The sequence below is a fragment of the Lissotriton helveticus genome, chromosome 2_1, assembly GCF_964261635.1.
Source record: "Lissotriton helveticus chromosome 2_1, aLisHel1.1, whole genome shotgun sequence".
Classification (NCBI taxonomy): domain Eukaryota; kingdom Metazoa; phylum Chordata; class Amphibia; order Caudata; family Salamandridae; genus Lissotriton; species Lissotriton helveticus.
In genome coordinates, this window is record NC_136059.1 from 2,076,511,354 (window position 1) to 2,076,525,854 (window position 14,501).

Sequence of the window (14,501 nt, forward strand, 5' to 3'; positions counted from 1 at the left end):
TGATATGCTTTGGCACACAACTGGGATGTCCTCTATCCCCATTGCTGTTCTTCTAATCTTAGAACCGCTAGCCACAGTGATTAGACTCCCCACCCCTTATCCATGGAGTGACCTGTCAGACAACCAATGTCGAGGCATTCTCTACAAGGATATCATCCCTATGGCCATTAATGAAACGGAGGTAGCTCTGCCTGCACTTATGGATCTCCTAAACATGTTTTTCCGGGCCTACAAAGTAATGCTCATGTCCCACATAACCACGATGGCTTGTATGGAGGGATTTCAAATAAAGTGGGTAACAAAGCAAATTAAATACTTGTGCCTACTCCTAAACAGGGGCTTGCCTCAAATGACAGAGGACAACCTCTCACCCTTGTTGTCAATTAGCCATAGTAACTTTGATAAATGGTCGAGGATTCACTTGTCCCTGTAGGGACATGCCCAGTAAGTGAAAATGGTTAATGCACTCATACCACTGCTGACAGAAATCGACTCCTATTAAGCCATTCATATGGGCACCAACTAAGCCTAGACTCGAAATTAAAAAGCTATACGCTCATAATTCATCAGGAGAACTGAGTCCGTCTCACATCTCCTACCACATGTACCATCACCTCTAACAATGGAAATAGGATACCCGCAAACCGGACCCATCCTTATGGGTAGACATTGGAAAAGGCATATTAGCTGGGGATAAAACCTTGTGCATGCTACACAGACAGAGTACACCCACCCAACACGTAGAGAATCCAGCGATTAAGGCCACGCAAAAAATGCAGCGACAGGCACATAAACTTTCGAGAGAAAACCTGTGGCTCCACATTTCAGTACCTACTTGGCAGAACTAGGTGATCCGAATATTGTATTGCTCAAGGTATAATACACATCGACCAGTTGTACAAAGGGGATCCACTTAAATCTTTTCCAGAACTTCGGGCAGAATTCACATTATATCAACCCCAAGGCTGGAAGTATACACAACTACAGCCTTGCCAACGTGACCGCCTGGAAGGAGTTGCACATGCCTTCCAACACTCACCTGTAAGTCAATACCTAGAGGCACATACAAGGGAATGCTGTCCGGGTTTTTGGCTTCCTTATTGAATATATGTATTCCGGCCACTCGAGGACATGTAGGAGAGAGTGATGGAGCGAGATTCAGAAATGTTTTCATTTCAGCTCATGAAGTCACACTTCCATAATTTAATTAATTATGCTAACAATTTGTGCTCTGTGTGTATTAATTCAACCTAGTTTTAAAAAGTTGCATACATAAAAGACACAAGGTTTATTAACATGTGTACTCATAAACGTGCATTATGTTGCATTTTCATGTATGTGGAAAATAATAAATTAATCTTGTCTATTGTTATGTCATGACTAATAGCAGCTGTTTTTAAATAATGGCATGTGCTTATTTTGCTTTCTTGTCTATGTAGTGTCACTTTACTCTTTACAGGTACATAAAGAATTCTGTTGGATTAAACGAAGAATGGTAGATATTAATGCTGCTTTATTTGTGTGCTTCAGCTAGGTAATTTAGACTAATGGGTTAATCATTAGCTATGGTGGGTGGCAACAGAACAAACTGTATTTCTCACATTAATTATTTTCTTGTATTTGTTTATATAATAGTTTTCGGAAAGTGGTTTTGGGCCTAGTGCATTCGTGTTTGCTAAATTTTGCTCGGAGCAAAGGAGAGTCCATGATGAAAAAATTCCTGCTGCCTGAAATAATTTGTTGTGATGAGCTAACTGTTCCTCAGTCAAGCAAGGCCAAGGCCAGGAACCGGCAGAGGAGAGTGCGACAATTTCATATCCGAGGAAGCAATGATTTTCTTTCGGTTAATGTTGCAAACTGGAGGAAGCCTCGTTGTTCGAAAACTAGAGACAATGGACTCTAAGAAAGTGATGGAACTGATGTTCTAAAAAATGGAATGACACGATGGTGTCACTTGACAGCCAATGGGACTCCGATTTCAGTAGAAAGTTATACTTTTACTTAGATTAGCTTAGTGTAAAAGGTATAAAAACTCTTCCCCGTGGAAGAGGAAGGTTGCTTCTTGCTGACCTTTGATGAAGGGTGTCGTGCAGATGAACATTCCTTGGAGCACGTAAGAGCCTTCAAAAGACTTTACTCTTTATTCTTTAATATAGCTCGTGTAGTTAGGGACTTAGATTTTGATATTGCTAAATTGATATTTTCTATTTGAATAATATTTTTAAATTTCATAAAACTGTCATAACTATTTGCAATGATTCTAATAAAAATGCTTTAATAAAGATTTCTAATGCAAATTCAAACAAATAGCTAATAAAATTCTTACTTTGGAAAACAAGCTGGTCTTGTTATTTCATGAGTTTAGGTTGCCATTAGCAAGATCTTATCACCACAGTGGCTTAATTAATTCGTAGGGTTTTGTAAAGTATGATGAATTCATTTACCGCGGTTGTATATAAATGTATATAATTTGTGAATAGATTAATTAGGTCACATGATTCAGTTGGTCAAAATATGTCATGATTAGTTTATGGGCCTTGTAATTGATTTATGTTTAATAGTGATTTTTGTGAAGGTGGTTAGTGTAGTTTATGACATATTTCCTATAGGCCGCTGGATCAATTTCCTGGTAGCAGAGGATGGTTGCTATGGTAACCAACATACTATATGGTAATTACATAGGATCGATGTCTAACATATGTTGAGTTCGTTCTCTTGTTAAGTGTAGTTGAAAGGTTTTTCTTGCAGTGTGAAAAAATCCTAGTTGTACCGGTACAGAGTAGTGTGACGAGAGTGTAGTCACACAGTACATTTGATCTGTTTCAGAATTGTAGTATTGACATATATCACAAGTGTTGTGGTCGTACAACACGTGTTAGGGATATAGGTGTGTTAGATAGAGTGTATGTATAGTGAGGATTGTCTATGAAATTGAAGCTTTGAGTATAGGGACAATGAGCCCGTTCTAAAACTCACTGCGAGAAAGTAATAGAATATATTCAAGCTTGAGTGAAGGGTAAAATAACGTCGCTTATTTTTACTAACGATACATGTTATCTGTGGTTGGTTAGAGTCCTGCCAAGATTTCATGTGTGTATGATTAGGGATACTTTCCGTTTGAAAGTGCATAATTGATTCTATAATTTCGTTCGAGTCAATCTTTGAATTGCTACTTTAAGTGCATTCAGAGGGAAACACGTTCGTTATTTACCTGTTTGAAGGGTAAAGTAAAAGTTTACTTTATCAGCGAATGTATATTCTGTGAGAATAGCGTCGTCTATTCCACGTAAAAGAATTCTTGTATGTCTGTAAAAATCTGTCACTTTTAGAGAAACAGACAAATGAGTTGTCCTTTTTGTCATTGTTAATTGAATTTTATTGAAAAAGTATTCTTAAAATGGCGCTGTGAAAAGTTTTTGTAAAGGAGGGGTGAGCGCTGAGAGGGAGACGCGAAAAACTGCAGCGGCTGTGTACGTCACACGGTCCGCGCAGTGATTGGATATCATACGTCACAGGCTGTACTCTGATTGGCTCACGTGACTTAGTGGAGCTAGACACTGATTGGCTTTTATGGAAAGCTCCATTCTTATTGGTCGAGCAAAATAGTGACGTAGCTCGAACCTAATTGGCTTGTTGGTGTGTTTCGCGCACGGATTGGTTGGTGTTACGGAACAACCAGGAAACTTTTACGATCATTTCCAATTAAGTGGATTTGATTTTAAAATGAGTTATTATTACAAACATGTTGAGAAAAAGCTTACAATGCTTCAGAAATTGAAAATTTTTATTTCACCTGACAAGAAAATTGAAACGCGAGGTGGTAAATTACTTCTTAAATACAAGACACCTGCAGCGTATATGGAAGGTGAATATGGTTATCATACTGTTCTGTGGTTTGATATTTGGAAGCATTATACAAAAGATGACGGCGTATTGGTTTGGCCGGACGATGGTTCATTTAACATAAAAATGTTAAGAAATTTAAGAGAAAAGATGTCAGCTCTAATACCTAAGCCTAGACCAACACAATTTGAAGCTTTAGTTGAATGGGAGGATGAGATGTTTCAACTTCAGAAAGAAGCAAGTGGGATAAAAAGACCTCCAAAAATACCGAGTTATAGAAGAGAAACGCATGAAGATAGAATGCGTATGTGGAGACAGGGAGATATGTGTGATGGTCTTTATATAATTAGAGAAATGGTTTTAGGGTCTCCAGGTGAAAAAAGAACTGAAAAGAAAAATAATGTTGCTGTAGAAAGTGAATCAGAAGACGCAGTCTTAGAAGAAATTTACACCACGAATAAAAAGCAAACTCCACTTAGACAGCCTTATTCATGGTCTACTCCAATGGTTTCTACAGAAATCACACCAAGTGCACCTCCATTAAATGAATCACCCAAATTATACCCAAATAATTCTGAATCTTTTGAAACTCCAGAAAGATTAGAAACAAGAAAGAATTTTAGTGTTTATAATGAAAGCAGAAATTTTCAGAAACACCAATAGAAAGGGAAGTCCCTAGAAATTTAACAAGAGCTAACAGGGATGAGGAAGTTGTAAATACTTCAGAATATTTACGATCAAAAGAAAAATTAATTCAGCAAATAACTAAAAGCATGGAAGCAGTAACGGTTCCAGTAACGATTGGTCCTGTTCAACCTGTTTTTTATCAAAACGAAATTAAACAGCCAGGTTTGACAATTCCATTAAATGCAGAAATTCAAAAAGTAGCAGAGAAATTTTATTCAGATTTATCTGAAATTCATCGTGAAAAAACAAAATTGCCTGATTTGACTTTTAATCAAAGTTCTTTTAACCAGTCACCAATGGGTGCAGAATCAGATGTTGAGACTCCTGAGAAAAGAGATTCAAATTCAAAATTTGATGTTGCGAAATTGAAAGCAGATTTGGAAGAATTAATAATTGGCACAATTGGTCCTGATAGTCTAAAATTTTATCGTGATGATGAACTCCTGTTCATCTGTAAGAGCATTCAATGGAAAACAAAAAATAAATATGATCAGTTAGAAGAACTGGCAGATGAACTGGAAATCTATTTAAGCAGACAGAAAAATTTGGGAAAACACTTCAGATTAGATTTTACAGAAAGGGACATTGGGAATTTTAACACAATGGGAAGAATAACGCATATAAAAGAATTAATTGTTTACATCAAAAAGTTAGGTGACTTAAGTAAATGGAGAGTGAAGTGGACTAAAAAGAAGGAAGACGAAAGACTGGATAAATTGGATAAACTGTCTAAACAATTCCCTATGAGAGAAATTGCAGGTGGAGGATATGTTCATGTCCCATGGTCAAGACAAGATATTTTGCTTTTCACAAATGACTTTCCTAGGCTAAGAGAAAAACCTGTGGAATGGTATCGACAGGTGGACAGATTCATCAAAGTTTCAAAAGTTCTGTGGATTGATCTGGATGGATTTTTTGACATTGTTGTCCCATCAGATCTTTGGACAGAATGTAAAATTGCTGTGAGTTGGCCAAAAGAGGAACCGGAGCGAATTAAAGAAACAGGTGCTCCAGCCCCAGTAGTCATGGATTTATATGAAAAAGTGATTTACTGGTTGAAAAATAAAATTGCCCCAAAGGAAGTTGATTGGGTAAAAATAGACAGGACAAATCAGGAACCAAAAGAATCAGTTTATTCATTTTATGAAAGATTATTACTGGTTTTCAAACAGTACAGTGGTTATGAAAAATTAGACGAAAAGGATATGAGTCATTTTATCTACAGATTTGTTTATGGTCTTAGACCAGAAATTGGAGAAATGATCAGGAATAATATTGTCGGATGGCAATCAAATTCAGTTGACGATATTTTGAGAAAAGCAAAATATTGCAGTGATGAATTAAAAGTGAAACAGAAAAAGTTAAAAGAAAAGGCAATGTGGGCACAAGTGAAGGTGGCTGAGCAACAGATTGCAAATTTTGACAACAAAAATGTAAATTTTGCTCAGAATCAGAATCAGAGTCAGGGTCAAGGAAAATTTAAAATTAATTTTAATAAGTCAAAGTTTAATGCTAAAATTGAAGAACTAAAACAAAAATTGCCTTGTTTTAATTGCGGTGAAATCGGGCATTGGAAAAGCGAGTGTAAAAACCCACCCAGAAATTTTAAAAACACATCATTAAACCCACAGATACAGAACGATGTTGATCTGCAACAACAGCTACAGCTACAGTGACAGTTGAATGACCTGAGTCTTCAGCGACAGCTACAGCATCAGTTAGCGCAGCAACAGAATCAGATTCCACAGCCTCCATTTCCTAATTGTGGGGGAGGTCAAAAATATAATCCAGGTGTGGGATTCGGAGGAGGTGATCAGGTAATAAGAGCTCAAAGATCAAATGTGCAAAATGCAATAGGACAATTTTTGTTGACAGGAAATCAAGGAAGCGATTCTGATGATTGTTTCTGACGGTGCCCGAGAGAGGGGGAAGAGTGTGTAATTGGAGCCACTCTTGAGGTTGACCAGTCTGGTCCATTTGTAAATGGAAAAGTGAATGATGTAGAAATCACTTTTCTTGTGGCCACTGGTGCTACCCGTTCTACTGTTAGATCAGTGGAAATTGAAAACCTGCCTCTCTCTGGAGATACCATCCAAGTAGTCGGAGTAAGTAATCAGCAGATTAAAACAGATCTGACTGATCCTGTGAAGGTTGAAATTGGCAATTTTAAAGACAAACACAGGTTTGTAGTTTGTAGTAGCAGTCCAGTGAACTTGTTAGGGAGAGATATATTGTGCAAAATGAATTGCAGAATATATTGTTCACCTGATGGGATTGAATTGCAAACCATGGAAGAAGATGGGTTGTACCGATTGACAATGATGTTAATTGAAGCAGAAGAAACAAATTTATTTCCTGCATTTGATAAAGAAAATTTACCAGAGGAATTAAAAGAGACAGTCAAAACTGAAATTTGGGATTTGACTGGAAATGAAATGGGTCTAATGAAACATGTCGATCCAGTCCAAATGACAGTGAAAAAGGGAATAGAATTTCCAAATATTCCTCTGTATAAAATGAAAGCTGAAACAGTTGAGGGTGTCATTCCTGTGATTGAAAAATTTATTAAACAAGGTGTTTTAAAAGAAATTGAAAGCAGTCCTTGTAATTCATCGATTATGGGGATCAAAAAGTCAAATGGAACGTACAGAATAGTTCAGGATTTGAGAAAAATTAACCAAATTATTGTTCCCTGTTGTCCAGTTGTTCCAAATCCAGCAGTCATTCTTTACCAAATTCCGCATGATGCAGAATGGTATACTGTTATTGATCTTTGCAATGCGTTCTTTACTGTTCCATTACATCCAGAGAGTCAGGAAATCTTTGCTTTCAGATTCCAGAATAGAACCCTCGTATGGTGTAGAATTCCTCAAGGGTATACAGAGAGTCCTTCTATCTTTAATGAATTGTTAAAGAAATCTTTGGAAAATTTATGTCTACCTGGCAGATCAACATTAGTGCAATATATTGATGATCTGTTGATAGCAGCTAAAACAAGAGACAACTGTGTAACAGATACGATTATTCCCTTAAATCATCTTGCAGATGAAGGACATAAAGTGTCCCCTGCAAAAATGCAGTTTTGTAAATAAGAAGTAAAATATCTTGGTCATCGAATTGCAAAGGGAATGAGACAGGTGACGATTGAGAGAATAAAAATGATTCAGGGAATGCAACCTCCAAAAACACAAAGACAGGTAAGAATTTTTCTGGGAATGGTTGGTTATTGTCGTCAATGGATTAGTGGATTTTCAGTGATTGCGAAGCCCCTACAGAGACTGACAAAATCAGACATAAAAGATCCAATTGTTCTTACTGAAATCGAGTTGGAAGCTTTTGAAAAATTAAAAAGAAGTTTGTGTGAAGCTCCAGCTCTGGGCATGCCAGATTATGAAAAAGTTTTCGAACTGTACTGCAGTGAAAGGGAAGGATGTGCTTTGTCTGTGTTAATACAGAGACATGGAAATATGAGAAAGCCTATTGCTTATTTCTCAGCAGTTCTTGACCAAGTTGCAAAAGCTTTACCAGGTTGTTTAAAAGCAGTTGCAGCAACTAGTGTGAGCCTTGAGCAGAGTGAAGGAATAATAATGGGATTTCCTGTTAAAGTCTATGTTCCCCATTCAGTTGAAATACTACTTACAAGAAGTAAAACGCAACATTTGACAAGCAATAGACTTACAAAATATGAAAAGATAATTTTAGGATCAGACAATGTGTCAATTGCAAGGTGTGTGAATTTAAATCCTTCCACACTGTTACCTGATACTGAAATTAGTGATGAAAATAATGTGGAACATGAATGCTTGGATGTTATGGAATACTGTACCAAGCCGAGACAGGACATTAAAGATGTACCATTGCCTGAATCAGATTATGTCTACTTTGTAGATGGCTCCTGTCTAAGATCAGAGGGAGGTATTTTGAAAGCAGCATATTCAGTCTGCACAGTAGCAGATCTTGAAGAAGCATCATGTCTTGAAGGAATTCGTTCAGCACAAGTGGCTGAATTAATTGCTTTAATTTGTGCTTGTGAATTGGCAAAGGATTTGAGAGTCACCATAATTACTGATAGTCAATATGGATGGAGTTGTGCATGATTATGGACAGCTCTCGTCTCAGAGAGGCTATATGACATCAGCAGGTTCACCAATTAAAAATGCAAAGTTTATCAAAAGATTGATTGATGGCATACAGTTGCCAAAAGAAAGTGCTGTGGTAAAGTGTGCAGCTCACAGAAAAGGTGAGGATTTTATCACTAAAGGGAATGCTTACGCAGATGAAGTAGCAAAGTACTGTGCAAGGAATAATGATGCACTTAATCAGGAGAAAAACAAAGAATTTGTTTCGAGTTCACTGATGCTAACATCAATTGTTGAGACATGGCAAGAAATCAGAGATTTACAAAATGAAGCTGATGATGATGAGAAAAACACGTGGTTAAAGGCAGAATGTAGACAGCGAGATGAGGATGGAGTTTGGACTTACAAAGATGGCAGAATAGTTTTACCAAATTGCATGATTGCTGACATGGCCAGGATGTACCATGGCCCAGGTCATATTGGATGAGATTCAATGATTAGGCTTTTCAAAGAGACTTGGTTTAATATTAAGTTCAGAACTATTGCAGAGTCTCTCTGCCAAAGATGTTTGATCTGTCAACAAATGAACCCAAACAGGAAATCAGTTGTGGGGATGGGAATAATAGGTCGGGAGGGTGGTCCTTTCACCAGGTTACAGATGGATTTCATTGAGATGCCCAAACACAAAACACAACAGGTTGCAATATGTTTTGGTGATTGTTTGTCTGTTTTCAAGATGGGTAGAAGCATTCCCCACACGACACAGTGATTCAATTACTGTAGCGAAGTTGCTTCTACGTGAGATTATTCCTAGGTACGGATTTCCTGTGACCATTGAGAGTGATAGAGGAGGACATTTTGATAATAAACTGTTGAAATTGATCTGTGAAGCCTTACACATTGAGCAGAAATTGCACTGTGCATACAGACCAGAAGCATCTGGAGTTGTAGAGTAAATTAATGGAACTATTAAAAATAGAATTGGAAAAATGTGTCTAGATACAGGCATAAAATGGACAAATACTCTTCCACTTGTTTTGATGACTCTCAGAAGTACACCCGATAAAATGACAGGTCTAAGTCCTCATGATATTGTCATGGGTAGAGTCATGAGACAAGCATTTATACCAGTAGGAAAACTGTTGAGCATTAATGACAGTGCAATTTTACAGTATTGTAAAAAACTGTCTGACGTCGTGACTTCTGTGTCTAATCAGGTGGGAACTGAAATACAGTCAAAAGATAAAGTGCAAACACATGATCTGAGACCTGGAGATTGGGTCAGGACAAAAGTTCACCGAAGAAGAAATTGTCTGGTCCCGAGGTGGCAGAAACCAAGGCAGGTGATACTTGTGACGACAAATGCAGTAAAGTGTAGGGGAATAAGAAGGTGGATTCATCCAAGTCATACTATTCCGATACCTACTCCTGAAAACTCTGATGAAGAGAGTGATACAACAACTGATTCAGATTCTGAAAAAGAAGCTGAAGAAAATCCAGACTCTGAAGATCGACAGAGACGTCGACATCTGGAGAAACCTTCAGTGAATGGAGATCTGTTTGGAAAAGATTTGGAAATTATTGAAATAGATTCTGAAAATGATGAAGATCTGCTAGAAAAAGAATCAGCAGAAGATTCTGATAAAGAAGTAGAAGAGGCAAAAGGACCTGATCAAGATAAAGAAAAAGAAGCTGAAAAGTCAGAAAAATCTAATCAAGTTCAGAAACAAGACCAGGAAAGTATCGAAAAGCAGGGAATAAACTCTGAATGCAGGAACAAGAAATCCGGAACTGGGAAGTTGAAGGTAATTGATGAAGTGGAGGAAGACGAATTGCCAAGTACCAGTGATGGAATAAAAAGTACAGTTCCTAACGGAGTGAAGCTGCCGATTAGAAAAGATCCTGAGTCAAGAATTGAAATTTCTGACAGTGATTCTGGAGAAAGTGATGAAGATTGTCAAAAGGATAATGTGAGAAAAAGATCTTGGAAAACAGAATCTAATGTGACTGAACCAAAAAGGAAAATTCTGAGAAAAGGTGAAACCTGGCCAAGTGAAAACGGAGGGTTGAGAGTCAAGTTAATAAAAAGATCAAAGGAGCAAGTAAATGAGATCACTAGTCAAGAGGATCCTGAAAAGAAAGCAGAAAATGGAAAGAAAATAGAGGTTATCTCTAGAAAAACAAAGAGAGTTTTGAAGCCAAATCAGAAGTATAAGTCTCCTGAGTGGGCTTATATTATAATCCCACCTGTAATTGAGATAAATAGTAGCAGTCAAGAAGAAGTTGAAGACAATAGTGACAACGATTGAAGTACAAATCTGTTAGAATTTAGAGATTTATTTTTGGCATAAGGCTGAAGAAATTGTGTTAGGTGACACAAGGTCGAAGAAATTGTGTTTAGTTGGAAATAACTTGTGACGCAAGGTCGAAGAAAAGTTGTTAGAGGGTTTTAAAAAAAATAAATAATACTTTTTAAAAAGGGAGGGAAAATTTTAGGTTTTTATTAGACATATTTTTAAAATTTTGTTTTCTTTTTCTAAGATAAGGCTAACTAAAATGCCTGTTGTTTTGAAGCGTAGTACCTCAAAATGTTCCATTTTTTAAAATTGCTGTAAGATGACTCTGATATGTATGCTCATATTAATTCTGCTCTGGTTAGTGTTAGCTGTCATCTTTCCTTTTGGGATCGATAAGGAGATGTACAAAGTCAATATGACAAGCAAAGCTTCAATTAGTCAAGACAAACATAGTGCAACAAACAAAGCTAACAAAGTTATTGATCACAGACCAGAGGCTCATCAGGATAGGTCTGTTAGTGATTTTTCTAGCAATACATTTTCGAGGCTTTTGGGAGAATATGTTAAGGTTATGAGTGTCAAAGATTGCTATATCTGTGTAAAGTTACCTGCTTCTGTTTCAGAGGGGGTAACATACAATATGCTTCCTCTTACTTATGGCATAACCTGCAGTGTGTTAGCTAGCTTATTTTACCAAACTGGTCGCCTGGAGTATTATTATTCAAATCATGATGAGATTTTTGCTAACCTGAAAATTGAAAATGCTTTAAATAAACACAAGCAAGCCAAACAGATGAGGGAATTCTTTTTAGTTACTAATGAACTCACCTATAAGTATGCTTATAGAAATAATCTAACTTGCAAATTGAGAACAGAGGAAAAGACTTTCCTGAACTTAGTTGAAGAGAGAAGGGCAATCTATACAAGGAATGAAAAGGTCAAACAGACCAAATCCAAGTTTTGGCAGAAAGAGGATGAGAAGCTTAATGGCAAATCTTTTGACAATGTTGCAATTCACATAGATACACCAATTAGTGGCAAGCTTTGCATTAGGAGAGATAATACTCTTTTTGATAATTACTTTGTAGGTGCTAGCAATTGTGAGGACACTTACCAAATCATGGGAGGTTGGGGATTCAAAGGTGGCAGAGATCCAATTTTTCCTGGGATTTATTTTATCTGTGGAGACAAAGCTTATTATAATCTCCCGGACCATTGGTACAGGACATGTTATGTTGGTCTTGTTTTTCCAAAAATATTTCATGTTGACAGAAATGCTGAAGGTTCGTTTGAAATCAGTAATCATGTAAATAGGTTCAAAAGAGAAAGTCTCTCAGAAATTTTGGGAGATATTTTTGAGGCAGTGATACCTTTAGTAGGTATAACCTTGAATGCAGGAAGAATCAGAAAATTGTCCACAATTGTTGACAGATTGTCTACTGACACAGCAGGTGGTTTCCAATTAGTGGATACCGAGGTCATTGCGGTTAGGTCAATGGTGATGCAGAATCGCCTTGCCTTAGATATACTCCTAGCAAAAGAGGAAGGAGTCTGTGGCATTTTACATGTTCAGCACTGCTGTACATCCATCCCTGATGAGAGCAAGAATATTGAAATGTACATTAAAAACATCACAGAGATGCATTCAGAAATAGTTCCCTTAGAAGAAAATGACTTTACAGAACGTCTTTCAAAAAGATTTCAAGCTATCAAAACCTGGTTTCAAGAAATTGGTGGTTCAGTTCTTGGCAAGATTCTAACACCTTTGTTTGTTATAATTTTTGTGATAGTTTTGATGAAGATCAGTTGCATGTTACACAAAAGAAAGAAGCACATGAAGGAAAAGAAAAGAATTTACAGAATCAGAAAGGAACAGGAAAGAGAGATAGAGCTAGAGGAGTTACGCAGAGCTCAATATGATAGTTGCAAAGATTTTGCTGAAACAAATCTTTAGAAATACTAACACAGTGAAATCGAACCATATTAATTTTAGATAAATTTGCCAAATTTTGGGTGTGGTGTGGTGATTTGGAAATCACCAGATGAGGGAGTTGATGGAGCGAGATTCAGAAATGTTTTCATTTCAGCTTGTGAAGTCACACTTCCATAATTTAATTAATTATGCTAACAATTTGTGCTCTGTGTGTATTAATACAACCTAGTTTTAAAAAGTTGCATACATAAAAGACACGAGGTTTATTAACATGTGTGCTCATGAACGTGCATTATGTTGCATTTTCATGTATGTGGAAAATAATAAATTAATCTTGTCTATTGTTATGTCATGACTAATAGCAGCTGTTTTTAAATAATGGCATGTGCTTATTTTGCTTTCTTGTCTATGTAGTGTCACTTTACTCTTTACAGGTGCATAAAGAATTCTGTTGGATTAAACGAAGAATGGTAGATATTAATGCTGCTTTATTTGTGTGCTTCAGCTGGGTAATTTAGACTAATGGGTTAATCATTAGCTATGGTGGGTGGCAACAGAACAAACTGTATTTCTCACATTAATTATTTTCTTGTATTTGTTTATATAATAGTTTTCGGAAAGTGGTTTTGGGCCTAGTGCATTCGTGTTTGCTAAATTTTGCTCGGAGCAAAGGAGAGTCCATGATGGAAATATTCCTGCTGCCTGAAACAATTTGTTGTGATGAGCTAACTGTTCCTCAGTCAAGCAAGGCCAAGGCCAGGAACTGGCAGAGGAGAGTGCGACAATTTCATATCCGAGGAAGCAATGATTTTCTTTTGGTTAATGTTGCAAACTGGAGGAAGCCTCGTTGTTCGAAAACTAGAGAGAATGGACTCTAAGAAAGTGACGGAACTGATGTTCTAAAAAATGGAATGACACGATGGTGTCACTTGACAGCCAATGGGACTCCGATTTCAGTAGAAAGTTATACTTTTACTTAGATTAGCTTAGTGTAAAAGGTATAAAAACTCTTCCCCGTGGAAGAGGAAGGTTGCTTCTTGCTGACCTTTGATGAAGGGTGTCGTGCAGATGAACATTCCTTGGAGCACGTAAGAGCCTTCAAAAGACTTTACTCTTTATTCTTTAATATAGCTATTGTAGTTAGGGACTTAGATTTTGATATTGCCAAATTGATATTTTCTATTTGAATAATATTTTTAAATTTCATAAAACTGTCATAACTATTTGCAATGATTCTAATAAAAATGCTTTAATAAAGATTTCTAATGCAAATTCAAACAAATAGCTAATAAAATTCTTACTTTGGAAAACAAGCTGGTCTTGTTATTTCATGAGTTTAGGTTGCCATTAGCAAGATCTTATCACCACAGTGGCTTAATTAATTCGTAGGGTTTTGTAAAGTATGATGAATTAATTTACCGCGGTTGTATATAAATGTATATAATTTGTGAATAGATTAATTAGGTCACATGATTCAGTTGGTCAAAATATGTCATTATTAGTTTATGGGCCTTGTAATTGATTTATGTTTAATAGTGATTTTTGTGAAGGTGGTTAGTGTAGTTTATGACATATTTCCTATAGGCCGCTGGATCAAGAGCACTGGCAACTCAGGCTAAGACTGGAATATACCCATGGGGAGATGGCAGACCTCATCCACAC